At 44.2% G+C, this 13,359-nt stretch overlaps 1 protein-coding gene across 6 annotated transcripts in view; it reads left to right on the top strand.

Annotated features, from left to right (window-relative positions):
- SHANK2 (SH3 and multiple ankyrin repeat domains 2) overlaps positions 1-13,359 on the top strand; it is a 4,166,579-nt gene that overhangs the window by 1,519,983 nt on the left and 2,633,237 nt on the right. The window lies entirely within an intron of this gene.

Below are 13,359 nucleotides of genomic sequence, written 5' to 3' on the forward strand. Positions count from 1 at the left end.
GAGCAGGTGCTTTACTGTCAACAGGGAACATTGCTGACCAAGTGGTGGGTTTGTACTCTATTTTGACTGATAAATCTACCTCTGAAAGCATTGCCGATCGATTAACGGAAAGTGAAATGGAAATGGAAAGTGAAATGGAAATGGAACTGGAAATACAGGGCAACAATAGAAACCCCTCCTCCGTGCTCCCCCTTAAAAATAATTTACAAATTGACTCTCAATCTGTGCCCAATTTGACACCTAGAGAAGCTTTGTCTGGTACTGATTATCGTGCAGCTCCTCTGCAACTCGCAGTTCATGGGGGCAGTACGCCTTGGGCGAAGGAGGTGGAATGTGAGGTGGCACATGATAGGGCACAAGAAGTGACTTCAGAGGATGAGGAAACTGGGATGGACACTTCACTGGACTCACACAACAGCTCATCCAGCATCACCTCGATGGCTATGTTGCTGTGTTTGGAAATCTTCTGACCTTGCTGGTTGAAAAGAGTGTGCGCATGGACAATAAGTTGGATTTACAATCATTATTATTGCACAAGGGTATAAATAGGGGTATAAAGTCATGTAAAGATCAATAAACAAACACAATGCCTATGCTACCCTATGTTGGCTTGAAGGGAGAGAGGGTGGAGTGCGAGTGGGATGTTTTGCATGAACAGGGGGGCAATTTCGCTACTGATGATCTTGTTACTGATGGTTTTGTCCCTGTCGAAGAATTGGGTGTCATGACCGTTGATAAAGTGTCTTCTCAAGTTTTAAAGGAAAGGGGTAGAGACAATTAAAGTCAAAAACAAGGAAGGAAAATAATGCAAGCTATTATGTATGATAAACATTCCAATTCACTAGTTAGTAATGTGTGTTTAGGCTCTGATGGTAACAATGTCAATCTCATTTAATTGGACTCAGAGGCCGGTGACACGAGGCAAAAAAGTAAAGAAACCCAAACTTTTCAGCATACCAGGAGAGGTGACCAGTGTGCCCTGAGTAACACTGTAGCAGATAAGGTGGTTGGGGTAAATCAGCCTGAAACTTCTCAAGGTCACCATCAGACTACGGACCTTAAGGCTAGGAGTATGCTCGAAGCTAATAAGGTGCTTGTGAGTTACCCTGGGTAATTCAGACGTGACCCCTTGCTCAGTGTGCTTAAGGAGGCACAGCTTTGCCTCACGGATGAGGCCCGACCAGGCCGAAACACATGTCTCGGGTTGCTCTCGGTGCTTTTGTGGCATTTACAAATACAACAATGTTGTATTTCTCACTGCGGCAGTTTTCGCTTGGAGTCTCCTGACTCCCTCAGTGTTGGGGGAGCCCAGGAGACTCCACGCAAAAGCCGCCGTAGTGAGAAGCACTGCAGCATTTCAAAACACACCTGCAGTGTGTTTCTGCCTGCAGCGGCTTTCACTTTGAGTCTCCTAGGCGCCCGCGGGGGAGCCCGGGAGACTCAAAGTGAAAGCTGCTGCAGGCAGAAACACTGCAGCATTTCAAAACACACTCGCATTTTTTTTCTGCCTGCAGCGGCTTTCACTTTCAGTCTCCTAGGCTTCCCTGGGGGAGCCCAGGAGATTCAAAGTGAAAGCTGCTACAGGCAGAAACACTGTGGCATTTTGAAACACAACAGCATTGTGTTCTGCCTGCCGTGGCTATCACTTTGAGTCTCCCAGGCTCAAATGATAGCCACAGCAGGCAGAACACAACACGGTTGTATTAACAAATGCTGTGGTTTTTCTTCCAAGTTTCTCAGGCTCCTCCGTCTCGGAGGAGAGCGAGAAACTTAGAAAGAAAACACAGGGGGATCCAAGCTGAAGCTACTGCAAACATAAATACAACGTTTTAAAAGCTGCGATTTGCTTTCCAAGTTTTCCGGGCTCCTCCTGCAGCTAGTGCTTATTTGAAAAAAGAAATAAGCACTTACCCAGATGAAGCTTCCCTGCCTGCAGTCTCCCATCTCCGTCCTCCGGCACCAATGAAGCAAAAGTCACCCAGTGGTAGCTTTTGTTTATTACAGCTGTCTGGCTTTTGCTTCATTAGTGCCGCAAGGGCTAGCACAGGAGGCATCCATTTCACAAAATGGATGCCTCCTAGTGCTTCACATTTTTAAGTTTGAGCTTCATTTGCTCAATACTTTACACAGGGACTTTTTAAAACAAATATTTTTTGGATATATTTTTGATTATTGCCCATCTTTTTAGCCGATAATATTTTCTGAGTGCACTATTCCTTTAAGGGTGTGTCACTCTGAAGTATATGCTCTAAGCACCCATGTGTGTGCAAGAAGCCTTTAATACATTACTGTTGGGAGTCCAACACCAACATTAATGTATTTAAGGAGGTCCAGGCCGCACATCTTTGTGTTACTGTACAGCCACCCCTGAAATGCTTCTTTGAAAATAAGGTGATCTGTGAATTTCTGAAATTAGCGTAAATCAAACAGGCGCCTCCTATGTACTTTTTTCATTTGCATTCATTTTTAAAAATCTGCCCCATTTTGTCTGTTCTTTATAGCGCAACTCCTGTAGCATTCTCACCCTTCTATGGGGCATAAATTGATCACGTGCAATCTTGAAAGTTGAAATGCATGTTGTTAAATTTGAGTGCCATCATTTTTCAGAAGATAGCTCAGTGTGCTAAACACTAATTACAGAGATTTTCAGCCAAATTCCAGCAGGGTAGACTCAGCCTTCCCCATGTATGAGGTTCAGAAACCTGCATGCATACATACTTTTTTGATAGTAACACCTACTGCGCTACAAAACAATGGGGCTCATTCCAAGTTTGGCGGTGCAGGAAAAAAGTGGTGGTAATACTGTTACTGACAGTTTTCACGCTCCTTCAAACTAAATGTTTGACAGTGGGGGTTCACTGATTTACCACCAGCCAAGAGCAGAGGTAAATCAGGCCCCTGCTGGCAAAAAACTAGCAGCATTACCGGCAACGGTATTACCAGCGCTGGTAATGTAATACCAGCAATCCCCTCATGGAGTCATATGGGTGTCCATGGAGTGGGGAAAGCCTGCTGTTGCTGGAACCTAGAATATCCTGGTAAACGACAGGTCTGTTTGCAAGTATCCTGGTGGATTTACCACCGTGATACCTGCAAACTTGGGAGGACCCCCAATGTGCCTGCACCAGGTAGCACTAGTTATGACAAGTAACATAGTATCAGTATGATGCAGGTCTAGAGTGTGATTCCTCCAAACGATGGCAGTAAAATCTAGTAGCCATCCCTAATAAAGAGCATAAAGTGTTAGTCAGGAGAGTGGATTAGGCAGTGAAATCCAAAACTCTGCGACCAATGTTGAATCTCATATCCTGGCTTTGCGGACCTGGACAGATCATCTTATATAGAACTCTGTGCCATCCGTGAGAAGGTTTGACTTTTCACATACTGATGGCATTGTTTATTTCATTCTCTGATCTTTCTTTTCATGTACGCCATTTGGGTACTGAAGAAGTAGTGAGAAGGGTTGATAGAAGAAAGCAGAAGTTACGTCACCACAAAATCTTTTTGAAAATCTCATTGTGCCCTCACCCCCCATGTATGTACGTTTTACTTATTAGTCTATATTAGTTTTACTTTTGAATAAATTGCCCAGGATCTGATGAGGCACAGGTGCTTTCTCAGACTTCTGTAGGATTATTGCTGGCTGCACTTCACTCTCCATAAAAAATAAATGACTCACAACATTGGATTAATTAAAACTCTCTACAGTCAAGTTAACCGATGGGGTTGCAGTAAGATTACATTTACAGAGGCACCCACAGTGTGCATGCCAAACAGAGTCTGGCACTGGGCATACTATAGGAGTACTTTCCATTTGCTCCTCTGTGGACACCAACTGCCAAAATCGTTGTGTGTCATTTGCCTTTACAATGGACTTAAGCTGATTCCATCTTTTTTCTTTGTTCGTTTCCTTTTTGAGTGCTATTATCGTTTTATACAGTTTTCTGCTGGTCACAATTGTAACTTTTGATTTCCTCTCTTTTATCATGGCTAGAAAATTATTTTGGCTACTCTGCATTCTTTATCAAGTCATCCACGTTTTACTCCTTCTTTTCTTTTACACCTCCTACACTCTTTTGTCACAAATGGCTTATTGAGATGATTTAAAGCATAACGTAAGAGAAAGCTCAAAAAGGAGTAGGGTCATCAAACAAATATTCCACTGTCAATGAGGATTTGATTTTGTGTAAATTAATATTCCTTCTACCTTTTAGTTGACACTCAGTTGACAGAAGCAACCGATGGCCACCCTGGCAGAATATCAATATCCAGGGTGAAAACCAGTTAATCATGGTAACTCAATCATTGATTATTCACCATAAAATCGGCCATGAGACATTAGCTTGTCACTGGCAGCATAACATATATGGCTACTTGTTTCAGCAGTCCAAAATATAGGTGCTGCTGGTCCCCCTCAGACCTCCCAGTACAACAGCATAAACCCAATTCATTGAAATAAAATGCTAAATTATTGGCATTTCTATAATATTTAAAAGTGTTTGTGCCACTGAAGTCAGGAATCTCTAATGCTTCATTCATTGTCTTCCTACTGGGGAAATGGATCAATTCGACAATTAGAGTCTCCTAGAAGGACTAGATGGCCAACCTTGTTAACTTGCACTTGTCCTTCTATACATTACAGGGTTCATGGTACCGTTAATTGTATTTACATTATGTCTTAGGTACACATAACCAAAGCTGTACCATCTCTTAAGCTGATTTGCACTGCCACTAAATTGGGTAACTGAGTCTAAATTGGTGGCTGTTGGGGGAGTGTTCCTAAAGTCCCACTTGGAGGTAAGACTTTAGTATGCTATTGCAGTGGTTTGCAGATCCCCAACTCTTATTATCAGTCTGTACTACTCAGAGACCTTGGTAGACTGGCCAAGCAGTCAGGAAGATGTGAGCTGTAGGTAAGGTAGGTAAGTACACTGAACCTAGCTAGTAATGCAGATCAAAAGAACACTTACATACACTTACACATACATTTATATTAAACTATAGATTTATAATATTTACACAAGAGTCACTGTTAAATACTTAGCACAATAAACCAACACGCATGGGTATACTTTACAATACTTTCAAAAGGCCACTGAACGTGCACAACTGCTACAGGAGTTTGACAGGTCTACCGTACTATAGGTAATAATGCGCACCCACAAAGGAGTAAAGCAATGCATTTAGTCGGCATACACATATAAGATAGTGATTTTTGGGAAGGAAAACAGTTGGTTAGTGTTATCCTAGCAGGGCTTCAGATTCTTTTAATGTCCAAAACGCAACCCTAGCGAAAAGGCAGTACAGAGAGGCTTAAAGTCTTGAAAATAATAACAATGTGCATTTGTATAGTGCTACAAACCCTCAGGCATCTGAGTGCTGCTTATTATTACCCAAGCTGTGTGGTGCTCATTTATTGACCCCAGAAGGATGAAAGGCTGAGTTTGGCCCTGCCGGGATTAGAACCTGCGTCTGCAGCCTCTGCATAGATGTCAAAGCGAGAGTTCTACTTGCTGTGCTATCTGACCGGCGTAAAGCATTTGTTAATATGGATACATTCTAGTCTCTAGGAAAGAAGAAACAAGAAGACTTAACCAACGTTGGAGACCCTGTTAAAGGACTCATTAAAGGGACACAAGCATGGCTTCAGTCGGAGGTAAAATGGGGTTGCCCTGTACACCTCTACATGCACTCCAACACTCTGGGGAGACTTTCTGGAATAAGGTCAACAATACCTTAGTTTTGAAGAAATCATTTGTGGTGGATGCTCTGTGATATTGCAGCTTTGGACCCGACCTCTGGATTCCTTGGTCTGATGACGGAAGGCAGGACAATGGACAGGATCTCTCAGGAGCAATCTTGAGGGAGGTCCTCTGGCACAGATTTAATCAACTTCTTTGGTCACTGCAGTTTTGGCACCTTTTGTGCAGCACCAGCAAAGGACTTGATTAATCTGGTCAATCTTCTCCAGTTCCTGTAGTCCGACACTCTGATGAGGGGGATTGGATGAGTTGGATTGTGTCTCTGTAGTTTCCTTGAGGGCTCAGAAAAGACTTGGATGGGGTCAGCCTTTCCACCATGATGCACTCGAAAAGGGCAGCAGGTCAGGTGTTTTTGGGGTTTCACAGCTCTGGAAACCCACAGGAACTTCGGAGATGACTCAAATCAAAGTGTGTCTTGGGACTAGTTGTTCTCAACAGTCAAATGGAAGGAGTCGTCTTCTGCGGAGTTCCTCTGTTGCACAGAAAACAGGGTCAGGACAGCAGTGGCTGCTTCATAGTGTTGCAAAGGCTCTGCAGGTGTCTCTGGTCATCTTCTTCTTCAGTTATTTCAGCTTCCAGTGGTCGACATGCTTTTCATTCCAGGAGCCTCACCTTTTATACATTTCCAGCACTCACCCCTCTGCAATCTTCCTCAGCAGTTTACAGAAAGCGGCATTTGGCTGTCCAATCAGGACAGCCAGACCCCCAGTGGGAGCTGGTCCCATTAAGGTATTCTAGCAGACAAAGGACAGTGGGGTGGAAAACTCCTCCCCCACTTTCTGCCTGCCCAGACACTCTGGAGCCTAGGCAGGGACATCCAAGTGTTCCCGCCAAAGGCAAAACACACACACAGGCCTCACCCTCCCTGAATGGGAGAAGAAGGGCTGATAAAGAACAACCATGCGAGTAATGGCAAAAAAGAAGGGAGGCCCTAAGTTTTTGCTTGGGTGCCCTTATTGTGCACTACCAAGGCTATGGACATGCCCTGCAGTAGAAAAATCTCAAAATAGTTGGTAGAACACATCAACTGCCACCAGCCATAACTAGGAGATTGTCTATTTGACTAAAAAGTCACAGGTGCAGAGAGAAGGGGGATACTAGGTATCCCTTTGGCACTCCACATATGGTGGTGTGTGCCAATCTCTCAGACTATAAAGTTTTGGAGAGATACTAAATATCTCTCTATCCTTAAGAACTGTAGTTACTCTAGGATAAAGAAAGGAATCTCAAATGAGGACCCTCAGGGTCCACAGAAAGACTGCCCAGACGGAGCTGTGTGCTGCAAAAGTAGAATCCAAATGCCTTTAAGGGTTATGGAGGAAAATAGACTACATAGGACAGGTTAAATACAAAGAATAGATTCCAAAAGACAGAGCCCATAAGAATGAATGAGCGGGAAAAATGTTCCACTCATTCAGGATTTTAGAATTTCAGAAAAAGGTGCAGAAGTCCAGCAAACAGTGCTGGGGGTCCGACTAGGAGAGGGGATGAACCATAACAATGGTAAATCACCCTAAAAGTGGCCATATTGTAAGGTTTCACCCATGGTTTCACCCGTGGTCCTCTGAAGGCAGGAACATAGAATGTTGAGAAATCCTGCCTAGGAAATCCATCCGTCATCCAAGTGTCTTCGAGGCAGATAAAGCTGTGGGATTTAACAAGTAAACACCACTCATGTTCTTCTATTTTGTTTACTAAAACCAGCCACATTCCAGCACAGGATTTCCAGCTCCTCTTTGCTTATGTTTTAGTTTAGTAAAGTGGGATTTATTCTATCTATTGGGGAGCTTACTGCTCAGTCTAAATCAATTAGATCATATACTATTTGAGTTATTGGAAGGATTGGCCTGTGTAGGTCATTCACCACCATCACCCAGGCCTCAATAGTTGGCCTGGTTTTCACAAATGAGATATCTCATTGTTACCATTAGATGGTGGTGATGTTCTTTATTAAATTCTAAGGATGCCCCCACCATGTCACTTGATTTCAGCAGAAGATTACTTAAATCCATAGTCTCCTCTGATTTGTCTGCCATCCTTTCCACATTTACAATATACTGGTGGATTATTGAGAGACATCCTTTGTTATGGTTTAGCCAGTGGTATATTTTATTGCAGAATGACTCCTTTGATTCCCATACTCCTAACTTTAGCTTTGGGACTCTCGTCAAGCAAACATCCCGGCACCACATGTTGGTCTTCCTTCTAAGGGGCAAACCCTGGGTTAAAGCTTCATCACTTCTTACTCCCGGTTTAACTGATCCATTCACGTCTTTATCCATTGAAGTACTCTGCAGATTACCTTTATTCATTGTATTGGTAATTTTCATTTATATCGCGCCTTTTACTATTATTTAGTCTCAATGTGCTTGTGATCGGAATGCCCTTGGGGACCCCAGTCCAGAGTATGGGAAATTCGGATAGAGGTTTAAGATGTGTGTATGTAAATGGCCAAGATTAGCGAATGTATTAGCTGGCTAGGCTCTGGTAAGCAACTCAAGAGATCAGTCATGTGGATGGGTGCTGGGGGGTCACGATTGTGTGTGAGTGCAAGATACTCGCTATGTGTCCAACTAAACTGTAATTTTGTCATAGGCTGTCGCTGGATTCCAATGGCAGAGGTGTTGAGGCAAGTCTGTAGTGAGTAGAATTAAAAATGGTAAGGGCCTCATCACGAGTTTAGCGGTATTTTACTATTATTTAGTCTCAATGTGCTTGTGGTCGGAATGCCCTTGGGGACCCCAGTCCAGAGTATGGGAAATTCGGATAGAGGTTTAAGATGTGTGTATGTAAATGGCCAAGATTAGCAAATGTATTAGCTGGCTAGGCTCTGGTAAGCAACTCAAGAGATCAGTCATGTGGATGGGTGCTGGGGGGTCACGATTGTGTGTGAGTGCAAGATACTCGCTATGTGTCCAACTAAACTGTAATTTTGTCGTAGGCTGTCGCTGGATTCCAATGGCAGAGGTGTTGAGGCAAGTCAGTAGTGAGTAGAATTAAAAATGGTAAGGGCCTCATCACGAGTTGGGCGGTATCCCGGCTGTAATAGCACCCAACTGTAATAGCATTAGCGCCAACCGGTCTGGTGGTATTACTGCCAAATCACAGATTGGCGTCAACAGTAAACCCCATTCCCCATTGGGTAAAAACAATGATTTATGTACCACAAACACGTTATCAATGATGGCATAACATAGTCATAGTTTACAAAACCTGCGGGGATTAGGGATTGGTTAATGGGTTTGGCTACATATGGATTATATAGGGAATAAACGCTCCATTGGTTTGTACATATCTATTGGCTCCACCTGTACCCATCCCTATAGTGATAAAAGTAAAAATACATCATCTCTAAAACAAGCAATTGGTCTGCATACCACTTGATAGGCGGCATGTTAAGTGGGTTCTGATAGGCTGGCTTCTTGCCAATCAACCTTGGACACTTGAAAGGTTGTCAAGATATGTGCCAGATGGAAAGTAGGGAGAGAGAGGCTCATGGACTTTCCATTGTTCAATTAAATATTACCATCCTTCATTCCTAGATCATGATACCTGACAATCACTTTGTATTTGGCCTTGTGTAGCAGCTTGCATCTACGTGTGTTTCTAGGGAGTACTGCAGTGCTCTATCTATGTTGGCTCCTAATGAATAGTCAGTGTTCTCCAGTTATGGATGATGAGATTTGAGACCCTGTATGAATTTGCATTACCTTCTATTTATTTGGGTTTTAGCTAATCTTAAGGTGTGTGTTGTGTTTTCTGTTTCCACCAGGGACACTCTTGAGTTATGTTTCATGGAGTCTATTGGCTTGCTGTGATAATGCACCTGGCGAACAAAGACTGGTTGTATTCTAATAAAACTTTAATCTGGGAGTACACTGCTTGCCTCTTGTCAACTGCTATGTCGTGCCTTTTGTTCAGCCATTTTCATCCTCCCTTATTCCATTTTAACCTTGTCACTAATTGCCTGTCACTGTCTGAGCTCTGCACAGCTCTGTATTTCTGTGGATTCCACTCTTTTGAGTTTTACCTAGGTCATGATACCCTGCTCATTCAGAATCATGCTGTGACTTCCATGTTTAGGAAGATGGCTGCCCAATTATACTCTTGTTTCTGTGTTAGCGCGATATATTAGTACATCGTTCATTTTGCAGTCACTTTGGTTATGTTAGTGTTCTTCATGTCTGTGGATGCTATGTTAATATTCTTCATCTATAAATGAATATTTTACTTCGTGTACTCTTCTTCATGTGGAGTGCATGTTTGCTTCGTGTCTTATGGATGTGCTTGTTATTGTTACAACATCAGCTTAAAGGCTTTTGCCATCTTCACTTTAATTTGTCTCTAAGTACTGCTGTACCTGCCTGGGATAAGGGTGGTACGGTTGTCCCAGCGAGTAACACTTATCACCTGAGCGGTATTGGGCCGGGTCAGGGCAGAAGCTATGGATGACGCATCCATCTGCCTCCCAACAAGAGGGAATAAGCCTTTCTGTTCCTTCTCCTATTCCTTTTTTGATGGGAAGTTTTATGTAAGTATTCACTGCATATTGGTTGGTTTGAGGAAGGGCTGAGATGCTTCAGTCGACTATTTCACTACAGACCACCTTAGCTCTAAGCGGGTTATCTGATCTCCAGCATGGTACTGACTATCCTTACTTGAGTTCTTAAAGGTTTGATGGCCTTTAAGGGCTCCTCTCCTCTCCTAGCTTAATCAAAAGAGTCTCTGTTTCTTTAATCAGTGAGTTAGCCTCTGTGCGGTCTAGAGGAGCCTGCATGATCTTTGGGACTTTTTGCTGCTTTTGCATAGATAGTGGGGGGATGCACAACTCACATCCCCAATGGCCTGACTCCCGCTTAGGCCTTACCCCCACAAGCTGAGGATATAACAATATAACAATAAAATGTTTACATTTTAAGATACTTGAGGATTATATATTTTCTTTGTGGGGGTTTAATGCTCCCTTTATCACCCTCTAAAGTGCTCTTGGTCCTTAGATTCTTTGATTAAGTGCCGTCTCAGGGAAGGGTTATACAGGTCAGCGTGTGGCAATTAGGTGAGAAGACCACTAACCATTGCAAAGGATAAACAATGAAGGCAGTAGTAGCAGAGGTGAAATAAGGGAATGGTGAATAGCACATTGAGCTGAGAGTGTTGGAAGAGGGGGTGGAAAGCATAAAGACACTTCTAAACATTTCCAGGCAAACACACAGGGCACCTTACATTACTATCAACCAACGTTACAACCACAACAAGTGGTACTGAAGTTGTTGCTCCCTGCCCCTGCTACATGTGCAGACTTCATCCGCCTCCACCAGCACTACAGCTGTTAAATCTTACAAAGTTAAACAAAAATCCTCACCAGATCTATTAGACAGCTGATGGCTTACTTTGTAGATCAGTATCTTAGGACACTTCTGGTCAGAATTCCCCCTCCCTTCTCCGAACCAGGCTGACCAGACGTATGTACAGGTTCAACATAAGACCACTACACACTAGGGACAAGACGGAAACCTCATTGCCTGCACTGTCTGTCCAGACCAAGTACTTTCTAGGAAAGGACCTACAGATGTAGGTAATGTGGTTACGTCAAGGCACACCTTGCCACTCAAGCCGCTTCTGAAGAACCAATAGGTCAATGTATCCTTCCTTATTGTAACAAGACGTATAATAAGTACAATTTCTATAGCAAGCTGGACCATGTTAGAAATAGTATTTATTCTATTTCTAATGCCAGCTAACCTGTAATTGACATTTTTTCTCTTTCCAGGCCTTGTGTGGCCCATGCTAAATATAGTATTTGTAATGTTTCTAGTTTAAAAAATTCCTGGAATAGAAATGTGGTGTTTTCCTATTTCCGACAATGGGCCTCATTACAAATCAGGCGGTCCGGAAATAACGGTGGCGGTAAACCCGCCGCCACCGTTGTTTCCGGACCGCCTGATCCCGACTCATGCAGGCGGGAGGTGATGTTCCCACCAGGTTTGACCTGGCGGGTTTAACACCGCCCGCCTGCAGGCGGACGAGGAAACACCGGCAGCATTTATGAGAGGCTGCCGGTGTTTCCATGATCCCCATTTCCATTGAGTCCTGTAGCACTCAATGGGAATGGGGATTAACACCATTCCGCCTCCGTGATTCCGGGAAAACCGGATTTGTAATGCCCCAGTAATTCTGGGAATCACAGAGGCGGAATGGTAATACCAGTCCGGCGGTAACCAGGCGGTTTTACCGCCTCGGTACCGCCAGACTCAAAATGAGGCCCAATGATAGGCCCTTGGGTTAGAAATAATGTTTTTTCTATTTCAACTGTTGGGTCTTCCATGGTAGAATTTTTTTTTTCAAGTTCCAGTGGCAAGGGGCCTGACATAAGTAATATTTCAGTTACTTTTAGTGCAATCCCTATCCACGATATTGATATGTTGTGCAAGAGCACATGCCCCACACCTCTTTGTTGGACTGTAAATGTCCCTGCCCTGTAGTGGGGCAAGTTTCAGGGACCTTTGGGGGAAATTAAAGTTGCTATCCTTCCTAAGGCCCTCACACTCTACATTTTCAGCAAAATACCTCAAAGTTCAGTGAGCACACAAGAGATACAATTGCACTCCATGAAGACTAGTTGACTACTAAATGGCACATCCACTATCAGTGAAGTGCCGCAAAAGAATGCCTTACCATCAATCATTTTCTGGTTTCTGATAAGGGAAGTAGAAATCGATAAAATAACTATATGTGTTTGGATGGGTGCTAGACAGTCACAGAAGAACTCATCTCAACTGTGTGAGTCTAAGGGCCTCATTACACGGTAGGTGCTAAAAAATGGGATTTACCGGCATGGCGCTATTAGCGTGTCCGCCCTCACAGGAGACCGCCAATAGCGCACCATTACGAGTAAGCGGACACGCGCATAGGGCCATGCCGGTAAATGACCCTACCGCCATGCCGCAAAAGCACCTTACCGGGCCCGCCCAAAGTGCTGATAGCACCTCCACCCTCACTGTACATGCTATTAGCGGTCACCGCTATTAGCATCGACCGTCAAATAGCAGAAGCGGAAATAGCGTCATCGCACCGGAACGGGAAAGAGCACGGCGGCCATCTTTAAAAACACAATCCATTGCCATCCTCTGCCCCCTGGACCATATTGGAGTAGTGAGCTGTGTGAAATCAACCGTGACACCTGCATCATGCTCAAGGCCCTGAAGAAAACCTGTGACAGGCAGCGGAAGGAAAAGTACACCAACGAGGAACTGGTCATGTTGACACAGACCCTTGCAGAGCATGCAGAGGTAGTCTTTGCAAATGATATGTGCCGCGCCACCTTGCTCAAGAAGAAAGCCATCTGGGAGGAGGTGGCAGTCAAAGTCAGTGCCGTGGGCACCAGCACGCGCACTGTGCGCGAATGCAGGAAGAGGTGGGACGACCTCAGGCTGCGGGTGAGGGGCATCCTGGCGGAGAACCACTGCATTGCCACTGCTGGCGGAGATGGCTCCCCAATACGCCTGAAGGAATGGGAGGAGACATGCGCCAACATGATTGCCACCGAGAGCATCAAGGGAGTGGGCAGCATGGAGGTCGGCGTGGCTACCACTTCCGA

This window comes from Ambystoma mexicanum, chromosome 11 (genome assembly GCF_040938575.1).
Source record: "Ambystoma mexicanum isolate Mex_15411 chromosome 11, UKY_AmexF1_1, whole genome shotgun sequence".
Classification (NCBI taxonomy): domain Eukaryota; kingdom Metazoa; phylum Chordata; class Amphibia; order Caudata; family Ambystomatidae; genus Ambystoma; species Ambystoma mexicanum.